Genomic DNA, 23,933 nt, shown 5'->3' with positions numbered 1-23,933 from the left:
ATGTCATTTCCAAGAATTTTAACACCATAGATTCTTCTATACACTGTATCATTTTGGGGTCAGGAGAGTTGTTTAACTTTTGATGTTGTTGTTGTTTATTGGAGAGTCACAGGGGTGAGAGGTCAGTGCATTAATGCTGTAATGATACAAGTTGATAAAATATTTGCCTAAGTGACTAGCTACACTCAGTTTGATACAGGAGTTTACAATAATCTTTAAAAGCAACATTTCATCCTCAATTTTTTTTATTGAATCTCCATTTTAGAAATCACTTGCATTTATTTTTGATGATTATAGAGCACTGAACTCCAGTTTCTCCTGCCACTGCTTCTGTAAAGGGAGTCACACTAGTAGTCAGGCATACTACATACATAAAAATACCCTTGTTCCAGCACAGAAAACTTTATTCCAATAAAATCAACTTCTGATCCTCTGCTTCAACTGATCAGACATAGCAGTCTATTCGTTAGTCATGGAGTCTAACCCACAGTCACAAAACAAAATAGAAATCATTTTATCCCCCAAGTGGTCAAACCCTATTCGGTGTTAGACTCTGTTATTTACCTATCTATCTGGTATTGTGTCATTTTTTATTGCTACAGTTCAGTGACTGTGAAAGGAGGATATGTCCTCTGAAATTCCAGTAATGGATCATGCATTGGAGTATAAGGGCATCCTAGGGGAGCAAGAATCAGTGTGGGGGATTATTCTTTACTTAAGGAAAAATTGTTAGATCTATTTAGAAAATTGGCAGCTAATTTTCCTGTCATTCATATCAGTAATCATTTTAGGCTATACCCATTCTGCCCTCAAATTAATACATTCAGCATCAATGAATGCTAAGAAGACAATGATGTACCACAGTTAAATACAGGGATGACATGGCTGCAGGGTCTTTTTCCAATAAAACAGTCAATGTTTTTGTGGAGGAACACACCAGAATACAAAAGGTTATGTCACTGATTCAAGTGCCTAAACTATGCATGTAGACTATGCACCTAAACTTAAATGTTTTTTCATATTATGTATTTCACAAGTGTACATTTAAGAAAGCCTCACTTTAATCTATTGTGACTTCAAGTTCTGAAAAAAATATTTTTTTTATAGATACTACTGTCTAAAAACAATAGAAATTCATCAACACTGTAAAACTGATGAAATTATCTGCACAGTTCTATATACAAATACACTGAACAAGTCCGTTACACTATAAAAATAATTTCCTTTTAAAGCTAGGCATTGAAAAAGATGATGCGATTTCATAATTTCTTGAAATAACATAATTTAATCTGTGTACTGGGTTTATATTTTGAGATTAGAGATATAGGTTTCTAAAAATCAACAGATCTGCAAATGCGTATCAGGGTACTTGCATGTTTTTCTTTTTTTGTCACCACAGATGGTACAGTTCAGCTCATCAGAACTTTGATTTAAATCTCTGAAAGTGATATAGTCAATATTGAATTCAGGCATTCATTTGCATCACACAAAAATGAGACTATTTTTAATGACATATAAAAAAATTCTTAAATAAAAGGTAAAAATCAGAAACTAATAATTGCAAGCAGAAATAACATTGGTAGTAATTGAGTAATCTATTCCTACACACTAGAGACGTCTCCTTACCTTCTGCCATACATAGATTCAGATAGAAAATGGTGAAATTTGTAGTTAACATATGAAAAAAGCACTAAAAACAGAACTTGAGATGTTCTGATCAAAAAAAAAATAAAAAAAAAAATCCCCAAACACTTTTTTTTTTTTTTTCCAGCTTCACAGTCCCCAAACTACATACTTTACAAAGCCAATCTTTGCCAAAGGAAGTCATAAGTATGAGATGACATGAGTACATGTGTAAAAAAATAATTTTATATAAACCTACTACATTCCTTTTTGTCTACAACCTTGGGGCATAGTTACATACGCCTTTTTCTTGATTTTAATGTGATCTTAATGAATCACCATTTCCTCCTCTCTCCTTCTAATTTCTAATCCCTGATCCCTTTACTGTACTGCCACTAACAGTACAGCTATGTACATAGAAGGAATTTTAAGGAGCTAATCCATATTAAAATAAAACACTATGACACATATTTGTATGGATATTTTATATTTATATTTTTAACCCTGACTTCTCAGCATTTTTTAGCTCAGCCCCACAGGTATTTCTGCCAGCACACCTAAGAAAGTGCTACATCACATGATAAAAGACAAGCTAGGTATGGAGAGAAACATATCTTAAGCCAGTTTTACCTCTAACCTGTTTGGAAATGGTGTCAACTTACATCTTGGGTTAGTACAGAGCATTGCTTTATTTTTTCAGATTATTTTACCAAGGTTTGAGCCACAAACCTATGCTAAGATTAGAAATAGAGGCTTGAATCATTCCAGCTGATTTAAAATAAAAAGTGAATGAGGACAGAATTTCCTGCAAGTTAGATAAATAACTTTCTGAATATTGTGGAAAATTTCTAAAAAGTTATTATTCATGATGATTTTTTCTTTTATCGATGTTATATCTGTTCAAATATAGCTTTCGTCAACACAACAGCTATACCTAAATAAATTAACATGTCTATAAGCACACCTGCTACTGAAATTGGCCTATATAGAAGTTTATATATAGAGCTCTATCTAAAATAACAATAAAAAGTTGTGTGATGTCACATGGATTGCCTAGCACTCACAGATTTGGTATCTGAATCCTTTCAGACCGTTTCAGGATGCTGTTAAGCACACAGATACTTTGGGGGCATCCTGCACGTCAGCCTTTGGGTTTTCTTCCAGCTGCTTTTCTTCCTCAGATCCTCCAAAATTCTGTAGCTCACATCCAAAAATGATAAAGATTTGGGAACCAACACTGATAATATCTTTCTCTTAGCTCCTTTCTGTGAATTTATCATTCTGTAGTCTACCATCTTTCCCCATATGCCAAGCTTACTCAGATATCTGCATACACTATGATAACAATGTAGACCTTTACAAGTTAAGCTCCTGCTTTCCATTTGAGACAAAATCCCAATTTAAAAGAAACAATTTTCAAATGTTTCACATGAATCATATGGCTTCTCCAATTTATGCACAACTTCATTGTCTTCTTTCAACTTTGAAGTTAAAAGACTTGTCAGAAATTTCTATATGGTTTACCGTAATGATGCAGTCATATCCCACCCCAGTATTGTAGTAACTGCCATCTGGAAGTGTTTCTCTTCATTTCTGTGATAAATAGGTTTAGCAAGTCTGACTTCATAACTTAGACACCTAAGCTGAATACCCAAAGTTAGGCAATATCAGTACATTCTTCAAAATACATTATTTTCTAAGGCAACCTAGATTCTAATCTAGGAATGTTATATGTATTTTTTTCAAATCTAAAGCTATCTGAGAAATTTTAAAATCAAATACATTTTTTGGCTCAGTTTTCCATTTGTAAATGCTTTTATTCCAGCTGTGTCTATTTTTCTTATTTGTCATTGATATTTACACATATCCTATATGTTGATTTTTTTTTTATGTTTCCATTGAGTATGCATTATTTATATTATTGGTAATTACTTGTGTTATTTTTGCTCAACACCATCTGTCTGTCAGCATCCATCTGCTTTCTCTTGTTTTAGGCCTAGATTGCAAGCTTCTGGAATACATGTATGGTTCATCTTTTTTCCTGACCCATTACAAGTTACTCTTGGGTACTAAAGTGCCTTGGAAGCCTACTTTTGAAACAGAACCCCACTGCAAAAGGTGGTCTACAAACAGAATAAAATAACAATCCATGCTTCAATCAGATGGGATAACAAGAACAGACAGACAGATGGCAGAGTACAAGAAGGCAGTGCGATAAAATTAGTCAACATGACAGACATTGTATTACAACATGAACAGCTTTCTCATTTTCCATGTCTTTTACAGACATTATGAAAAAAAAATAAATCATATTACAGGAAACTCCTTTCAGTGAGGGACATGTCTCAGCACAAGGAGAAAAAAAAAAAAAAAAAAAAAAAGATGCTTATTTGAAAATTGCTTACTTGAAAATTCTGTGAGGTGGGGATGAGGTGAGGAGTGAAGTTGAGAGGTAAGATTGAAGTAAAAAAATTCAGAAAATGGAGAGCATCTAAAACAGATGCAAATAATTTAATTTGATATCATAAAGGAGAAAGCAGTAAGAAAAGAATGTAAAACTGAGTAAGGTTCTGACCAAAGTGATGAGATAAGGAAACAGTATTTCAAGTAAAATTTCAAATGGCCATGAGAGGGGCAAAACAACAGGGATGACAGTGAGGTGTAGGGTGCAGCCAATGAGATAGGAGACAAAGGGAACTGTGAATGCTTTGGATATTTAAATACGTTCTTAATACAGTTAATAAACTGTAATTGCTGAAGTTACAAGCAGGTGAAAACATTAAGCATAACGTTAAGATAAACTTATTGAAAATCTACTTTATCAATCATAATTTAACATTGTTAGTAGCAGACTACATGATTATTTTGGAAGAATTATCTTCAAAACTCAGGGTTTTGTTGCAGAAGTATGTGGTGAAATACACAGCTAATGTGTGTTTCCAGCAGCTCAATGGCAATGTCTTGATTCTAATTCTTTCATAGGCAGACCAGAAGCAAGTGCCAGTTAGAATTTTTCAAGTTGTCTTAGCAGTCACAGTGTCTTCGGTAATTTATAAATTTTTCCATCACTGCCATACATTATTTAAAACTGTGAATCATTTCAAGATAAAGACAGAAACCAAATAAGAGATTGAACAGAGACTTGGTAAAAATACAGCTTCACTATTCTTACATGACATGTCTGCTCTTTGTCTCTCTATATATTTATAATAGAGAACATATGAGAATGGGTTCTGTAGGTCATAGATTCAGTTATTCTTGTTCACATTCAGTTGACTCTCCGAATAACTGCATTTGCAAAAGACAGAGTTCAAAGAAAGTTTACAGTACTTGCATGTAGAGATGTTCATTAAATAAAAATGAATGAGTACCCTCATCACATTTTAATTAGCATCTCATAATCCTGAAAACATTTTTTTTTATCTGAAATGTATACAGATTCCTAATAAGAACTGTGGCAAAGTATATCTTGAGGGTATTGGACTGAGGAATATATGTTGCTTTGTACATACAGTGCAAAATAAATTAAGAGCCTATACATACTTAAAACCAGAAGACACAAGTTTAGACACTCAAATATATTGAATCCATCTTCAGCACAAGGTATCTCTGAGCTTTACCTACATATTCCAAATTTGAGGGCATCAAAGCATACAGTTGCTCCAACCATATCTCAGAATATAATTTTATAATCTTGGAAGAATTAAAGAAACACATGCTGCATAGCTTCACACAGGTCTCTTTCTTTTTCCATTACTAGGTCTTGTAAAGGAATCATCATAGAATCATAGAATGGTTTGGGTTGGAAGGAACCTCAAAGATCATCTAGTTCCAACCCCCCTGACATAGGTAGGGACACCACCACAGGTTGCTCAGGGCCTCATCTAACCACCTCCAGGGATGGGGCATCCACAACATCTCTGGGCAACCTGTTCTAGTGCCTCACCACCCTCTGAGTGAAAAGTTTCCTTCTAACCTCCAATCTAAATCTCTCTTTTAGATTTAAACCATTCCCCCTTGGCCTGTCATTGGGAAGGGGAGGGGAGGGCAGAGGTAGGGGAGGGCAGGAGAGAGAAAAAAAGTGGTGAGACAGCAAAAGGGACAGTAAAGGATAATAATAAAATAAAAGAATGCTAATGATAGTAAAAAATAATATAAAAAAAAAAGCAAGCAAATTAATTCAAAATAAAATGACTTCAGAAACTGGACTTCTGATAAAACCTACAAGAAAGCTAAATATCTGGAAGGTTAAACAGATGTCTCACCCAAAGTAAGTTATCCTTGCTTCTGTAGATTTATGACTGTCTCACCTTCTGTGCTGCCAAGTACAATATGAATCATACTCACTAAAAAGCACAGATTGTATGAATTCTTAATCAATTTTAATTTTTAAACCATTAGTTATCTTTTTCAGTATCTCTAGAAAATCACATTAATAGGTTTCTTAAGTTACGTGGGGTGTACACACATGAATTCTTCAACGCTACCTCAAGACAGCTACCTACTGATAATTTTCAACCACCAGAATCATTCATCACACTGATAATCTCCAGCTTCAGTGCTGAAGGCCTGGCAGTGTGACTGACATCTGTAAAACTCTGGAGTGGATCTCTGGGATCCCTCTAATTGCCTTCATCTCTTTGCTTGGAACATGCTGCAGGGGGCAGGGGGCAGTGTCTTTTTTCTAGACACTGCATGGGATTTAGAAAGTCCACACATACAAGCCAGTGTAATATAAGATTTACAAGAGATTTACACCTTTCTGGACTGAAAACTGGAGGACAGCTAGATTACCTTGGAATAACTCAAATAGGCACTAGAAGCCCATATTCTGATAACTGAATTCAGCTGCAAAATATGAGAGAATTCAGCTGTAGCAGTAGGAACTTACCAGTGGGATTTTGCACATGTGGAACTGTTTTCTAAATTTCCATTATGATTCATAAAGAGAAAGGGATTCACCTTGAATATCAAATGAGACCATTATCCTTGTCACCACAAAGTATCATGAGTTGATCCCCTACTTCTAGTGAGAAGAACATGCATCTCAGCTCTCAGTTTCATCCCACCTAAGTTTAAGAATCTAATTAAGTCACTTGCACATCAGAACACTAAAAGATAGAGATGAGGCATACGTAGTTGGAAGTATGGGAAAGCAATAACATTTTTTTTTTTTAAACATTGCTGTCTACAACAGTCATTAGACAACATTACATATTGACAAATAAATGCAATTTGTTACCCTAAGGTAAGGGCTTACAGTTAGAGGTATGAATCTGGCCCATTACTGTGAAATTGGGTAATGAGTGACGTATGGAATTATATGCCTAAATCCTCTGATAGGCTGTAGGTATCTCTGTTGCTGGTAAGGTTACTGCTTCCTTTATCTCTTCAATACAGTTGCGATTGGTTTGGCTTCCAGGTTTTACAAAATAATCTAACAAACTCTATGATTCACTATGGAACCAGGTGGGCTACCTTGATGACATGGAATTACACGACATGGAATCTTATGGCCATTCTCATGTGGGATTTACTATGGTGCAGAACCTTATTGCTGTAGAAGATTAACTTAACTGCTGTCATAAAATGTCTTTATCACACCAGGGGAAGCAATGTTAATGTAATTTAAATCTTCCTGTTGAATACAGGCTAATGTAATATATTATCTAACACTTATCAAACCTGAATGAACTGGTCGTGTCATTTTATTTCCTATTGTTTTACAGGTAAGAACAGCATGAAGTCTACAGTTTCTCTTAGGTACAGAAACTGAAAGAAGACAGTGTGAAGATAAAAACTAGAACTCAGTTGTTACGTGGTGGGAGCTGAAATCTAAAGTAACAGAGATTAAGAACAAAACTCATAATACTCCATTGTCCTTGTTCTTTCCTCATCTAAAGGGACATTTTCTGGCATGAGAATGCTTATTAAAAATACACATAAACTGTAGAACCAAACTGTACTAATTTCCATAAAAATAAGGAAAGTACTTTGTGTGTAGGTGCATTTGTACACACATGTATTTTATATACAAATATAACAATGTAACATAATTGTATCTAAGTACATGATTTATATATTTAAAATGTATATATTTTAATTTATATTACAAATGTATATGTATATTTGTGTGTTATGTAATGGAAAGGTATGCTGTCTCTTTGCTCTGAACATACAATATTTAATGGTTCGTTTGATAGCATTGATGGATCTCAACAAGGCCTGGCCAAACTTTGGGCTATGTACTGTAAAAACAGAGTAGAAACCCTCTTTAAAGGCTTATGAGCTCAAAAGTCAGGGCATATTAAAACAAACAAACAAACAAGCAAACAAAAAGCAAGTTAATAAGAATTTTCAAAGAAAACAAACAAATAAACAAAAACAACGACAACAATAACAACAAAATGTATTGTGCAGCGTGTTCTTAGTTACTTTTCACATGGTAACCCACTCCCCTTTGTCTTGCTACCTCAACTAGTCTGCTGCACAGCCTTGATTTATGATAAGTTTCATCCTGATATGAGCCATGAAGAAACATGGGCTATCTGAGCAAAAGGTTAAAAAGCCAAAAATAAACAATTTACCATATCTGTCTTATAGTAAACTCCCAGCCCTTTCTACCCCCTAAGAGTGGGACAATTTCTCTTGTGCTTCCTCTATACAACAGCATTTTTTATACCTATGTGCTCGATAACATAGTATTGTTATTCTACACAATGGTAAGCCTACAAACCACATGATCCCAGAATGTTTTGCTATAAAATAGATTTATTAAATACAGACTATCCTATTCTTTTCATTACTAGACATTTAGCCTGTGAAGCAATTCTTGAAGGGGAAGTGAAAACATATGACAACTAGTAATTTGCAAGAGCTGGATCTGCTTCAGTGAACAATAGCATTACCTGAGATAGTCTTGAAGTCCAATAGTGAGCTCATAGGTCAGACAATACCAGACCTCCTTCAAATAAGAGAATGGCTTCTCTCAGGCACTTTGTATTTCTGAAAAAGTGTGTGTGTCATCTTGCTCAAATAAATAGAGAGAAGGCAGGAAATACAGAAAAAGAGAAACCTGTGGAAAAATACAATAGAGTGGAAAGAAATAATTTAAATTTCTCTGGCCCTAGCTAATTATTAAAAGGAAAAGACTGATGTCTCCTGTTTAAGTAAATCATTAGTAATTTTCTGCGCTAAGAGAAATAGCTGAGTTCACAGAGATGTGATAAAGATTTAAGATCACAAGTGCCTAAGTGCAATGCAAGACATAGTGGGAAACCCTCTTAAAAGGCAAATGCAGTGACAAAAACTCCCTATTGCATTTAATAGATAATAAATGAGATTCCTCTAAGTTAACCTTTTACTTGTAGATTTCAGGGAAATGGCAAGGCTGTTTTCAGAAGATTCAGACAGAAATGGATAAGAACTAGAAGGCTGATAGTTTAAATTATTCTGAAGGGTATGACATGCATATAATGAAACACTATAGAGGGTTTTAACTTAACCATGCAGATATTCTGTGTATATAACACAAAGGTCAAGGGTCCTTCAACATTAAGACTAAGAAAATATTAGGCAAACTGTCTTGACGTGCAACACCCGTAATTAAAATGCACTTGATATACTTTTGTTAGTTCCAGATTTCTTTAATAATACAGTAAGTAAACATAGTGAAAATAAGATGATGCAAAATGCACTGTCATTGTTAATAAAATAATCATAGAGAAAATGTAAACAATAATGGAACTCTGTGTTCTCATACAAAGACAGGTAGGCTGAAACCTAACAATTTTTTATCACACTTGAATCATTTCCTGCAAACATCTATAAAACTAACACAAGTATTTCTGCAAACTGATTTTTCTACAAATAAAATACTTACTGAAAATGCATTTTAAATCTTCTCCCTCTTTGTGCTATTTACAGTATTTTTCTGGTCTGCTTCTTTTCTTTCTTTCTTTTTTTTTTTTTTTTTTTTTCCTACTCAGTCAAGGAAGACAAGAAACCTATATGTTTTATGGACTTCATAACAAGTGTAGTAGCTGGGTGTTTTTATGTTAAAATGTTGTAGCAGTTTGCAGATCAAGATTTAATAACAGGAAAAAAATATATACATGTATATATATCCATATTGATTGTGTTTTAATTTTCCAGGATGTTCTTGGACATCTTAGAATAAAACTACCAACAAAATAAAAAAGCAAAAATTGACATACTCTTTATCCGATTTTTTTTTTTCCCATCTCCCTGGTATAGAACATATGACAACAAATATTTCCATCTCCAGACGGAAAGGACAGCTTATATTTCCAGCCTGTCACCTTATAATTTCATAGACCCTGATTTGGGCATACACATAAATTTATCTTTAAGCATCTGCCTTCATCTCATTAAGCACATGTTTAAGTCTTTTCTTGAAAAGGGATGCTTTCCAGAAATGATATCTTGAGCGATGCTATTCTCAGCTTCTGACACTGAATTTAGTCCATAAGTCTTTCAAACTGCGATTAAATGAAAACAACAACAACAACAATAATAATAAGTCTTAGTTTCAATTTAACTTATTTCATTTGGTAAATTTTCTCTTTTATTTATTTATATATTTTTTTAATATGTGAAAGGCATTCACGATACTTGCATGTGTCACATGCTTCCTTCTCTATTCTCCTTCTTTTCTATTATTCTAATGTTTGTTCTACTGTTCTCACATAGTATTGTAATGTTTTTTAATTTAAAAAAAAAAAAGAAAAAGATGAATTTAGGTTGAACAGCTAGTTTTCTTCCTCACATTATGCATTCACAGCTCTTCTGTTGTTTTTCTTTGCAGTTGTTGGTGTCATAATGCTACCTCTTTTGGTGCAGCCTTATATAAGAAGGAAAAGAGAAAGTGTTACAGTAAACCTCAGACTATTTGCATCTGTTAAAGCATTTAATAAGGTAGGAGTGCACAGGTAACAATAAGGACAAAGACTTGGTTCAGCCTAAGTAAATCAATGGCAGAACTGCAGCTTCATTGACTAAATTTACTACTGGAGGCCTAACTTTCTGCAGTCTCTAGAGAAATCTTCAGTACTGAGACACCTGGTCTGAGAGTTGCAACATTTTGACAAATTATATATGGCATAAAATTTGAAAAGCATTAAGATCACTAAGAAAGACTACAGCTATGATATTTAATGTATGTTTGACCTAAAAGTTTTTGTTTGTTTGTTTGCTTTTGGTTTTGTTTTTAATAAGTTTATTAAAAGGGAAATATTTGTATATTTTGAGGCCCACATCTTACTAGTTCCATAGTTATTTCTGATACTGAATGCAAGTCTAAAGCAGAATTGTGATACTATGATCAAATCTCTTAATCTTTATTGATGCAGAGCAACTTGAATCTTGGGAGCACCAGGACTATCACCTGTTTTCTGAAGCACTGCATGTGTTACACTTCAAGGTCCTCTTCTTCCCTACTCTCTCAAAAGCATATTGTGCAGTGACAGTAACACAATCTGCTAAAAGTCAGTTCACCTGTATGAAAACACAATGTTTTAAAATAAAATTAAATGCTAGTAACACTGTAAAATAGTTACCAAATCTGGATAATTAACTAAAATGGAGGGGTAAGGATATGTATCCAGTTTCAGGATAGTAAGGATGAATTTGATTAAATGATAGAGGACACTCACAAATGGAGTTTTAATCCTTATTTCACAAATCACACTTCAACACTCTCATTCATTTATTTACTTTCATTATCAATAATCTGGCTTAGTGTTTTATCACTCTACTGCATTCCTTTCAAGTTGATTACTTTAAATTACAATCTCATCAGGCAATGTGATGCCTGATACTGCACACATGCTTCATCAATAGAGAGTGAAGACAATGTCAATCTAAACCAAGCTCTCTTCCTTATAATCTCTGCACCTGGAAGTCTTAGATCACTCAGAAGAGCTACCCATCTGTGTGAAGTGTTCCCTCTGAATGAAGCATGTCTCATAGTGTTTGAAGTCCTCTGATTTTCTAGAAAGTCTAGTTTGAGGTCTAGCTAAAATCCAGTATGACTGCTGACTGCCTGAGATACAATGGGTGAAAATGATCACACTAAAATATGATTTGTGAGCTTCTTCAAACAATGCTGATCCTGTGCTAATGTTGACATATTTGCTAATTCTGAAGAGGTTTGGTACTGAATAGTTCTGCTCCTTGCACAGGCTAAAAGTGAAGAAAAAAAAATATATTCACCTTTAAAATCTTAATTCCTTCAAAGGGGGGAAATTGCAAGGCTGCATTTTTTTTTTTTTTAATTTATTATTCCTTCAGTAAAATGCACACATGTTTGTTATAAGTCATTAAAGAAATGTGAATTACAGGGCTCTCATTCTGCAAAAACACAAACTGTTATCACCTACTTGGAAGGTGTTGGTTCTTTATAATACATTTTTTATTACACTTATTAATAACTATTGGAGTTTACCCAGTATGAAATTAATATACTTGCATATACCAATGAAATCATTTGATCATATTTAATCATGATATTTTATACTACAGCTCCTTTTATATGTCATTTATGAATGGTTAATGAACATTTTTAAAAGCTTATGCAAATAAGCACAGAATATAATTTATTTTCTGCCATTCCTATATTTCATATGTACATAATAAACAACACCTAAGAAACTGATCTACTGTATATGAGCATCTTCATGTATACTAAAAAGCAACAGAAGGCTTCAAAAATTTGTATATGCACTGATATTTCTGAGGTCAAAATCCTGCTCAACCACTGTATTTCTAGAGTTTAATTTACTGCTGACTCATGGGAAGAAAAAAAAAAATATATATATATATATATATATATATATTAGCCACTTTTGAAATGAATTTTATAATTCAGGGTTATTTACCTTTTGGATGATGCAGCAAGAATTACTCATAAATTAAAATATTCTGAATCATTTGTTACCCACTTTGTCTGCAAAGAAGTAATAAACATGCCTGTGTGCACCTTGTTTCTGAACCAAGTCAAATATTCTGACAACATCATGGCTTATATCAGTAACTGAGTATGCAGTAATGCTTTAAACTCTTCACTTCAGAAAACAAGCTTACATGAACAATCTACTTTCTAAATCTAACCAGCAGAAATCCTTCCTGAAGGGCTACCTCAGTCTACAATTAAGGATTTCTACAGATTATGTTTTAGGGAATCTTCTGATAAAAAGAAGGTATAATGTCAAATGTTCCTCATCAGCCATGTTTACATGCCTCAAAATTTATTTAATTTACTGGAGTTTATTTAATACAATTCTCAATGTCTACTTGATTTTGCTTTGCCAACCTTAAAAAAAAAAATAAAAAAAAAAATGTCCAAAAGCAATATAAAACAATTAATTCTGCAATCTTCATAGAAAATTTATCTTAAATGTTAAAGTAGACTTAAATTCTAGTTGGAATATTATTGGAGAAGAAAATTCACCTCTAGGCAGGATGAGCTGTTGTAAAGGAGTACTCTTATTTGTAGATCAGCCCATAATGAATTCATTCAAATCAGTGATTAATTGCCTTGCTAATGTTAATTTATACAAATATTAAACTTAGAATTTAAGATGTTGTAGCCTTAAAAAATACAGACCTTGATAAAGGACTATGTTCATGTTCACATGAATATATATGCACTGCAGCACTACATATTTAACTGACTTGTATAAAATAATTTATTGTGTATCTTCACTGCCTCATCAGGTCTGCTCCTCATGTCCCATCAAATGCAAACACAAGTTTTATTTCAACATCTTTAATCCTTGAATCCTCAAACTGTGGTGGCTTCCTTTTTTTTTTTTTTTTTTTTTTTAAATATTTATTTATTTATTTATTTATTTATTTAAGATCATATTGCCATAAGAATGTTTCATTCGCCTTTCAAATTTGGCATTTCTCTCTCTAAAGCAATTGGGCTGAAGGCCAAAACTGCAGAAGAATCGTTCCTGGATCAGTAACAAGTTTTTATACACAACCATACTGTGATTTTAAAGTCTATTATCACATTTCTCTACAGAGCTAGAAATGAGAGCTTGTTTTCTTGGAGATGAGAAGTTCCTATCTTCCCACTGGGGTTCCCAGTTCCCCTTTCAAGTTCTTTAAAGACACTAGAAAACATGTTTAAAGGCATTATGTCTTTTTTTATGAACAAACATGTGCTTCTTAACATGGAAAATTTTCAAGCAATTGAAAATTTATCATAGTTTAACCCCAAAACTTGGATATTCATCTTCAATAAATAAATATTATTATTATTATTATTTTTAAATCCAGTAACAAAAACCCATAATATCCATATTCTATAGCCTCTGTCTCTTTATAGACTAAAATGTCTTTTTTGGTTTCTTTATAGAGTTTTCCCTATTGTTGGGAGTACAGTTTTCAGAACAGGCACTGCTGCAACACAATCTGACAAGGTAGTTTTACCAACAAAGAAAACAACAACAAAATAAAACAAAGAAAAAAAAAAAGAATGTTTTCAAGTACACCTTTAATGGGGTAATATATGAGATATTATATATATGGGATATTATATATCCAATAGGATATTACAGTGAAAAAAAATGTTTAGCTTTTTCACCAGAATATTTTGACTGTAGACGTAACACTTTGAATAGAAAACTTTTATTCTCCCCCCTTCCCCCCCTTATTATTATTATTATTATTATTATTATTATTATTATTATTATTATCATCATCATCATCATTATTATCATTATTATTATTGTTATTAAAAATAAATTTAATATAACAGTTAATTCAATATTCCAGTAGGGTTATTGGTGGTAATCAATAAAAGCATTTTAACCAGTCCTCATCTTTATTGAGATCTTTCTATTATTATTGGAGATTTCAGCACTGACCATACACCTCAGAAATACAAGAACTTGCAGCATGACAGAGGACAGCCACAGTTTTACAGAACTGGTTATGGTGTGCTGTTGATTTATGTCATTTATGTTTTCATTTTGTTTTGCTATGAAACAATGATTTTATATGGAAAACATATGTATGTTTATGTTACAATAAAGCAGACAGGATTTGCAGTATAGCTGACTGAATGTTGGTACAGAAAATAGACACTGCTTTTCCTAACTTTCTCAGCCAAGCTATACTACTTTACATTACATTAACATAGCTTTTCATGTTTAATATCCTTGCGGGGGAAGCTGAATGAAAAGAAGGAAAAATTGCCCATGCTTAATAATATTAGCATTTAAGTTGTCCCACTAGACTTTAAAATTTGCACCTCATTAAAGCAAAGATTGTGCTTGAAGGACAGATTGCAAGGGGGTAGGAATGGGAGAAGCAATGAACACACCTTTTTATGGTAAATGAGGTAAGAAAATGGAATTTTGGTCTTTAGGATCTGATTTTTTACAGTACTTGTTTACTTTGCCAAGGTTCAAGAAGGCAAGTAAGAATGAACTGGACATTGAAATAGAGCCTAAAGCCCCAATAAAAGACAGTAGTATTTATGTGCCTTGTTTAAGGATTATGCTTTTTGAATGATGGTTTCCAGCATGGTTGAACTTATAGGACATCAATATTTTTATTTTTTTATTTATAATTTCAGAGTTCTATATTGGTTCAAAGATTAATAAAATAAAGAAGGTGTAGTTGATTTGTAACTGCAGCAACTTGAATTCCCTGTGGTAGTTAACCTAAATGCTTTTATGGGAACTCCCTCTAGAAAAAAAAAAAAAAAAAAAAAAAAAAAAAAGCAAGAAACAAAACAAAACACTTCAGAGTAGTACATAATATTTCCTCATCATCATTACAGAGAACTGTAGATAGACAATTGAAAGTCTGATTATTCTAGTCAGACATCTAAATACAGAGTTATGGACATAAGGGAAGCATAGGGAATTTTTTTGTTGTTATTGTTTAGATGCATACTTGATTTGCACAGGCACAGACATCTGAGATGCCATACAATATCTGAGACACTCATATGGGGCTATCAGCCATGATCAAGAATGCATGAAAAGCCTGGCCTTCATGAAGGGGCCAAAGATACCAACTGGCACTAGACTCCCATGTGTAACCAACTGAATCAAATCCTTAGTGTCTTACACTAAAGCCAGGTAAGTTGCTTACAGTGTCTGTTATAAACTTTACAATCCACTAAGGATTCACTTTCGTGCTTGAGGTAAGTATAGACTAATTGGCAGATGAGCAGCGCTCATTCAAGGCAAATTTTGAATAATGGACAGACCAGCTGCGCATCACCATGTCTGTATAGAATTCTCTTATCTACCATTTTCTCCGTCCATTTAGTAAATATGGACTCTGCTCAAATGGTCTGTATAGTTAATACACTGTCCTTTGCATAAGTAATGCAAACAGCTCATTCTCTAAAATGTCCTGAGCTTTTGATTCTTTGCTAACTATACTATTAATTTATCTATCTGCTACATCTTTTTTACAGGAAGGGAATAGGCAAATGGAGAACCAGCTGGTATATTCTCCTATTCCAAACAGACAGAGTGCAGATAAATACTTAGCAGTTAATACTACTTCTAACCCTGAGACATGGTTCAAGTCCAAGTTTTCATGCACTAATTGTACTGTTTCAGAAAAGCTTACCTCCTGGAAGCCACTTTCTGTTCACTGGAGTGGCTAAATAAACACAGTCTGTATGATTTGGCTCCCCAGACTAAATTATCTCTTCTGGATGCTTTGAATATTCAACCAATCCAGCTTTTTAAAAAGAAAATAAACATGACAGTATGGACTCTGTCTGGGCAGAGAAAAGGGTCCACTTTAGAATGCAAATTCTTGGAAAACCATAGTGAAAAGAGGGCTTGATTCTATGTCATTTCTCTGAGCTCTCTACAGACTCTCCTCCTAGTATTACCATTGAAAGGAGATGAATGGAGGTGAAAAGCTGTAAAGAAGAGTGGAAGTTTACAGATCTTCTGACCTGGAAGGCTAACAACAGAAATGTTTTCTGTAAATCATTATTTGTGAGTAACCATATTTGTTTCATGTACTTTGTTAGGTTCTTGTACTGTAATTATGATTGCACAGTAATTCTGGGTCTGTGTTGTAGCTAGCAGCGTGTTCCTAGGAAAGCTTTGCTAGGTGTACTTCCTAAATCCCAGGATGGGCTGAGATGAAGTGCCAGAAATACATTTTGCATAACAGACCACCAGCATTTAAGTCTTCTAGTTAAGTGTCCTCCAGGAAATAATGAGGTGGGAAAAGGAAATGGAATTTATCCACGCTGAAGGTACACATACCGGAAGGGAAATTCTAAATGCTGGTGAGCACTATTTTTTGTTGTTGATGGGAACACTTAGCAAGCTCAGAGCCCGCCCCCACAACATTTTTAGAGACAACCAATGTGGATGGCAGTTGTTTCATCCATGGAAGCCATGCTGCAGTTCACTATACACAGCAGCAGAGGTGCAGCCAACATGCTGATTTATAACAAGACACATGAAAATGTTCACAAAACACCCTCTCTCTCTATATATATATTAACATTTATTTCATTTTTAAATTCAAAAAGGATCAAATCATCTCTCATTAAAGTGAATTGATTGTACTCTAGCTACACTGTTCATATTTCATACAACCAACATAATGCATGGACTCTCCATGACCTTTTTGGCAAAATAAACAATAACTAAGGAGATGTCAAATAAGAATGCATAAACTCTGTATTCAGATGCTTTTATTTGCTTAAAAATATGTAAGAACTTCGTTTTAACTTTCTGGTATATGACCCTTGGATAACTAAATAATCTATTCCCTCTGGGTTGGAATTAATGCTGGAGTAAATGTTAAAATAAGCATTTTCTTTGAAGATTGGCAATATAGTTAGAGCAAAGAAGTTATATCAGTTATTAGGACACATAACAGATATTCAAATTCCTTTATTTTCTAGAAACAAATATCCTGGAAGAGAAGTAAAGAAGCCAGGTGACATTTATGGCTAAATTTAAGTGGCTTGTCTTTTTTTTTTTTTTTTTTGCCTGAAATGATGGCCACATTTACATTTTGGGAGAGCAATGAATTCCCATCTCAAGTACTGATATGAAATGACTGAGATCCCTGCAGTTATATAAAATCTATCTGGTATTAGCACAGATCAGACAACAGAAGAAAATGTATTATGAAAGGTATTCTTAGTATACTTCCGTCATTGGATTTCTAGTGACTGATCTTAATAAATCAATACTCACTTCTGCAGGCAATCCTTTGCCATTTCTTACTGCCTTTGGACCAATTCATACCTTCATTTTTATCTGTGTGGCAATGCAAGGGCAACAGGTCTACACACATATAGACAAAAGAGGAATTTTACCCACCAGGACCTAATGAATGCCTATAGTTTGACATCTTTTTAGCAATGTTCTATTGATTACCTTTAGGGAGAAGAAGAAAAGAAAAGAAAAATAAAAAAAAAAAGATTTTGAGCAATGACAAGGACTGGGTTTAAGGACTGGGTTTTATTTTCTGTAGGTAAAACAGCATAAGGCAAGAGAAAAACAATCTAGTATTAGCCACTGCTAATATTTCTGTCAGGCAGAAAATAGTGAAGAGGAGAAGCGTAGAAAGTATTTGTTGCACAGAAGTTGCACATGACAAAATAAATAAAAAAAAAAATAAAAAAAAGTTTGAATAGAAAGAAAAAGAAACTAGAAAGAGTAAAAATTCTATCTTGTCAAAGAAGCCTTAGCTATAATATTCACAGTGAACTTGGCTCTCAGACTGTCCCTAAAGGAAGAAGGAAATCTCCCAATGATAATCTTTCAAAAGGGAGAGTACAACGAGTCAGGATTCCCTTCCTAGTGTTTCTAAAACCAGCTCTTAAGTTTCTCAGACAAAAAGAACAGTACCTTTACATCTTTTAACGGGTTGTAGCTGTTTATGTCTCCTTAAACACACATACCATCTGCCTTTAATTTTCTGTGAGCAGGTTACTATGGTATCTACTTTTTGTGCTTTGGAGAAGTTAATATTAGACCCAAACTTTTGATCTAAGTATATTCAAGCATTCTTCTCTTCAAAGGAAATCTTCAATATGCGGGAAATGTGATATTAGACTCACTGGTTGGTTAGTTTTCTAATTACTCAAAAACTCCCCAACTTAGACGATATCACTATTGTAATCTCGGATGTGCCAGAAGTTAATTTCTGAAAACAAATTGCCATTAGAAAAAATTGCATTCAGAAGAGATTATTGAGCACTTTGTTCTTTTAGCACATTTTGTCATGGTTGATGTATCTTTTTAGAATGATCTGCATTAGAATTATCAAGGGAAGCAATCTTCCCCCCAGCTGATCACTGTATAGGTGGTCCTTTCATGAATTTTTATTTGACACATTTTCCATTTTTCCATCATGTTCTTACTGTGTAAAGAGAGGCTTTTACAGCTAAAAGAAAAGTTTCAATGACAAGTACAAAAGACTAACAAGAGGAAAAAATCCTGCATATAACAAGCCAAAGAAAACCCTTGTAGCGTAATGTCCACAGTGATGTCAGTTTCAAAATATCCACCATTCTGATGAGAGGAAAAAAGCCAATTAGACAAGTTATCCCAAAGCAATTTCAAAAGCCTATAAATTACAATAGCTATAAAACCCCATCCCAATAGACTTCTACAAACATGTAAATTAATACTATTGAAAAGCAATGCAATCAGGCCTCATTTATCATTATAATATCTTCTGATATTATAATATCTGCTGAGATCAAGACCCAATATCAATCTATGTATATCATAGACAGTTTATTTAAAGAGGTAACAACTGCTATTTAAGCAGCTCCAAAATCAAATTAATTGTCCTAAGAATAAGTGATATTTAAGAAGTGACACTATTTGCTCAGGCTAAACTAGAATCAGCAGCTTTCATTTCTAAGGTGTGCAGAATAGACTAAAGAGCAAGAAGCTTTTCTTTTCCTAAATTGCAATAGTTTTTAAATCTCTTCTGGATGTAAGTTAATACAGGAAACACCTGAAAACTCAGAGATAATATGTTTCAATGTTTTTGAGGCTAAAGACAATACATTAAAGATTACTCCACACTTTAGTGTGGCCATAGTCCTGCATTATGCTAATACTATTACTGCTAGTCGTAGACTGTACTCTTTCTGGAGCATTCACTACCTATTGAAGATAAAGTTGGTTGAAGATATTGAAGATATTGAAAATATTGAAGATAAAAATGGTTGAGACTCTTGGTGGTAACAATTTCTAAGTCCTAGGGGTTATCAAAGGATGAAACAATATTATGTTGTTTCCAAACTGCTTTGAAATAACAGTTGAAGGAAGACCCAGAACCATCTGAATGAGTTAAAAAAAAAGACTAAGCTGTCAGAATCTTTACTGTGTTTTTCCCTACTTCCCTGTGTATAAGTTTCAAAAACAAACACTGCAAATCTCTGTCAGTGAAAAGCACAGAGTGAAGCAGAGGAGAAATAAGAATTACTCGTTTTAGTTTTCTCTCCAGTAGACCTTGCTTCCTTACTGGTAAACAAAACAAAATCAATCTCATCTTCACCTTTAAAGCATTCGGAAACTATTTTTCCAGTGTGTGGATGTCTATGTTTTCTTCTGTAGATTTCTTTGGTAGCAAATATATGTGGTTTAACTCTCAAGGCTCTGTCAGAAAAGCTCTAAACATAGTTCATCCACCCTTCTTACAAAAGTTTCAACCCTGCATGCACAGGTCTAAGTCTCAGTCTCTGCAGTTTACTGAGAGGCATTTTAAGGCAAACCCATTTTCACTGGCAAGTCAAGCTTGACTACTGGATCAGAAACTGAAATCGCTGATGTGCAAGTACAGAGAGATCAAAAGGAAAGACAGCTGTGGTCAATTCCAGTGTTGGTAAACCTGGATACGCCGGAACCATCTTTGCAAGTATTGGTCAAATTTATAATTGGTGCATTATTCCAGACTAACTATATACATGAATCTTAAGTTAAGATCCTATAGAGGTATGGGAAGAAGAGAGATTGGCAATGTTTTATATAAATTTAAACATAAATATAAAACATTGGCAATATGATTTCTAAAAGCTGGATAATGCAGATGCAGTAGATTCAGAAATCTGTATATATTCATTTCTAAGAGACTTAAGACATTTGGTTTTCATCTTATGCTGCTGGTTTTGTTGTTGTTGTTTTTCCCCCACAACATTATCTGGTCTGCTTAATTCAATGACAGCTGATGTAAGGTAAACCAGGATCACACTGATGATTTCAACTTTTCCTGTTCCACAGCCAAACTTGCCTTGCAGATTTGGTAGTCAGAATTTTATCTTACGGTAGCTTTCTCAGGATTATCTGATTGGAGTTTTCAAAGTCTTGGCACAAATATTCTCTGAGAACATTGAAGAGGTGCGACATATGCTTCCAAAAATACCTTAGGAATAGACAGAACATGTTAACAGGCCATAATTACTCACAGCCGGAAATCTTTGCCTCTGGGGAAAACAGCTCTCCCAGATTTCTTTCAGTGACAAATATTGACAAGCTCTGTGCCACACTGTGTTTTTCTGACAGAATTTTTACTAGAAGGTAGAACAGAGCAGAATCAAATCAAGGGCAGCTTGGACAACGTTGTGATTCGGTAAGGAAAATCTTTCATTAAATTCCTGGTAAATGAGAGATGAGTGCATTGCACATCATCCTGTGAAAAGCACAGTCAGCTTCCATCAGAACGTCTGGTGTTGTTTTCCACCCCTCTAAAACATAGTTCATAAAACAAGCAGTATCTTACACCATGAACACAGTTTATAATTGCTTCTTGTGTATGATGAACAGTGGGGAAAGGCTTTCTACCACCTCCTCTTTCTCCACCCTTCACCATCCTAGTACACTTGCCTGCCTTGCATGCTTGATTAGCCTCTTTGAAAGGCATTGTACTGATTGGGGCTCACATCTGGTGCGACTAAAGAGGATCAGCAAGATGTCACCAGGGACAATAAGGAGAGGGCAAAAGGCCATCAGCTGTGGAAAGGGAAATGAGACTGGTTCTTGGTAGGAAAAATGGGAAACTATGTTGGGATGAGAAGCTTTTTGAAACATTTTTCCCTCATTGAATTCTATTAATAGCTCATCCCTTTGGAATTAAAACATTTTAGCAGTGCCGGACTAAGTCTTGTCTCCTCTGACAATTCAAGGGTATTTTTAGGCTACATAAATTGTATGTTACTATTCAGTTAACAGAAATAGGCACCCGAAGACATTCAGGGTAACTTTGCACAAGTCATTTCATCTCTCTGTGCCTGTATTTCTTTCTTTGCTTTCTCTGGACAGATTACAAATTCCAGATATACTCATAAACATGCATATCTGGATGTTTTACATTAACAGAGTGGAGATCTTACTTTTTTTTTTTTTTCCATGAGCCAGCCACATACACATAATTCCTAACGTTTTATTTCCTAAACCTGCTCCCAGAACCAGGGTCTTAATCTTTTTCCAGTTCACCCCAAATGATAATATTCATCACCTTGAATCAGTTTTCAAATTCTTTTTAGTTCTATAAATCTACTAAGTGGTCCAAAAATTTTTGGATTAATTAAGTAATTTGGATTAAATGTTTCTGATTATGTTTTATTTTATTAAATAGAGATGGCCTCAGTTTAGCTTTCCTATTCCCAAATGCCAGCATATAATGTCACTCCATATAGGTGAGGGTCTCCAAGTCAAAAAGAACTGTGATTTTCCAACTAACTATATATCCAGCTATATAAAACCTTACTAAAATTTACTACCTCTATAACCCTGTGAATATTCCTGAAAGTGTGTCAGCTGCTAGTAAAACCACCTAGATATCAATGAATTAAACCACTTCCTCTAATCTGGCATTTTACATTTTGCTTCCTGGGGCAAACTCTTAAGATGTAATAACTGGTAAGCTTTTGATATTTTTTATTCCTCAAAACACATTGAAATCTAATCTTTAAATCAGTAACAGGATATTTATGAACCACATACCAGAAATGGCTATTTTTTAGTTAATAAAGTAAGAACAACAATTACTATGCAATTTGGAAGAGCTTCATTCTTGAGTCATTTGTATAAGCATTCAGTAATATGAAATAAAATGTTTTTAAATATTTTATTATATTTGGCTGAAAATCCATCTGATCCTAGAGCCTACTTTAAATTCTAAAATGGTATTTCTTCCATTTCTGACATGAAAATAACTGCATGTAGACTCTACTTTCAGCTGAGTATTTGTGTGTGTGCATATGTATTTGTGAGACAGAGATTGACAGAGAGAAAATAGTTAAAGGTACAGTATATGTATTATGCAGTATATATTATACATATACTATATTATATATTATATTTTTTATATATATGGCTATATATCTACATCTATGATTCTATGATTCTATATTATATATATACTTACATGTATATATGTACTTTCAGATTTGCAATAAAATTATGTTTCAAAATATGGGGATCAGGAATATTAGCAAGCATTGATAACTATTCATTCTTCTCAATCTGTGCCTCCATATATGAAACAGATGGTTTGATATTTTGCAGTGATATAGTAAGCATTCCCTCATCCCAAGCCAAATCTGCCATCGACAAATTCATTCCTGCTGTAAATTATAACTCAGTTGTCAAATTAAAAATGTGACGTTATAAGAGACCTTGTAGCACTAAGCAATAATTTACTCATCTCTTTGATTGTATCCTACTAATTTTTATTGTGTCCTTCAGACAGATTCCTTTCCAATACTGATAGGTTAAGAGACATACTTCTCTCTGCTCCCATTTCTTCCTTGTCACCCAGTTGATTTACTCCTCCCTGGATTTATATATTCTCCAGGCATGTTTGTTCAACCCCTCACTGAGAGTAACATCTTCCTGCCCTTGGAGTTCAGAAAAGCAGCTGAACTTCTACTTCACAAGAAGAATAAGAGACATACAGGGTGCTGCTAACATATTCTATATATATTATTCTTTACCTTTGGAATAGAATTGCTTATAGCTATGTGTAAAGATGAGGCATGTCTTTATTTTAACAAATATTAAACTAAAATAATATCATACGTACAACTTTTAAATGTTATCCTACAGCTGCAGATGGGCACATACATACAAGAACATATCTCAGGGTCTGTGGCATTCTCCTTCTCTTTCTCCTCATTTACATTCTAACAAAAAAAAAAAAAAAAAGAGGGGGGGGGATTTAGAAATTGTCCGTCTGCTCAAGATGGAAAATTTCTTGCTCATTCCTTGTCTTTCCCATTACCAACACAATGTTCCAACTCTGCAATTATCAGAATCAAG

Source organism: Anas platyrhynchos, chromosome 1, assembly GCF_047663525.1.
Source record: "Anas platyrhynchos isolate ZD024472 breed Pekin duck chromosome 1, IASCAAS_PekinDuck_T2T, whole genome shotgun sequence".
NCBI lineage: Eukaryota > Metazoa > Chordata > Aves > Anseriformes > Anatidae > Anas > Anas platyrhynchos.
This window is presented reverse-complemented; position numbering follows the sequence as displayed.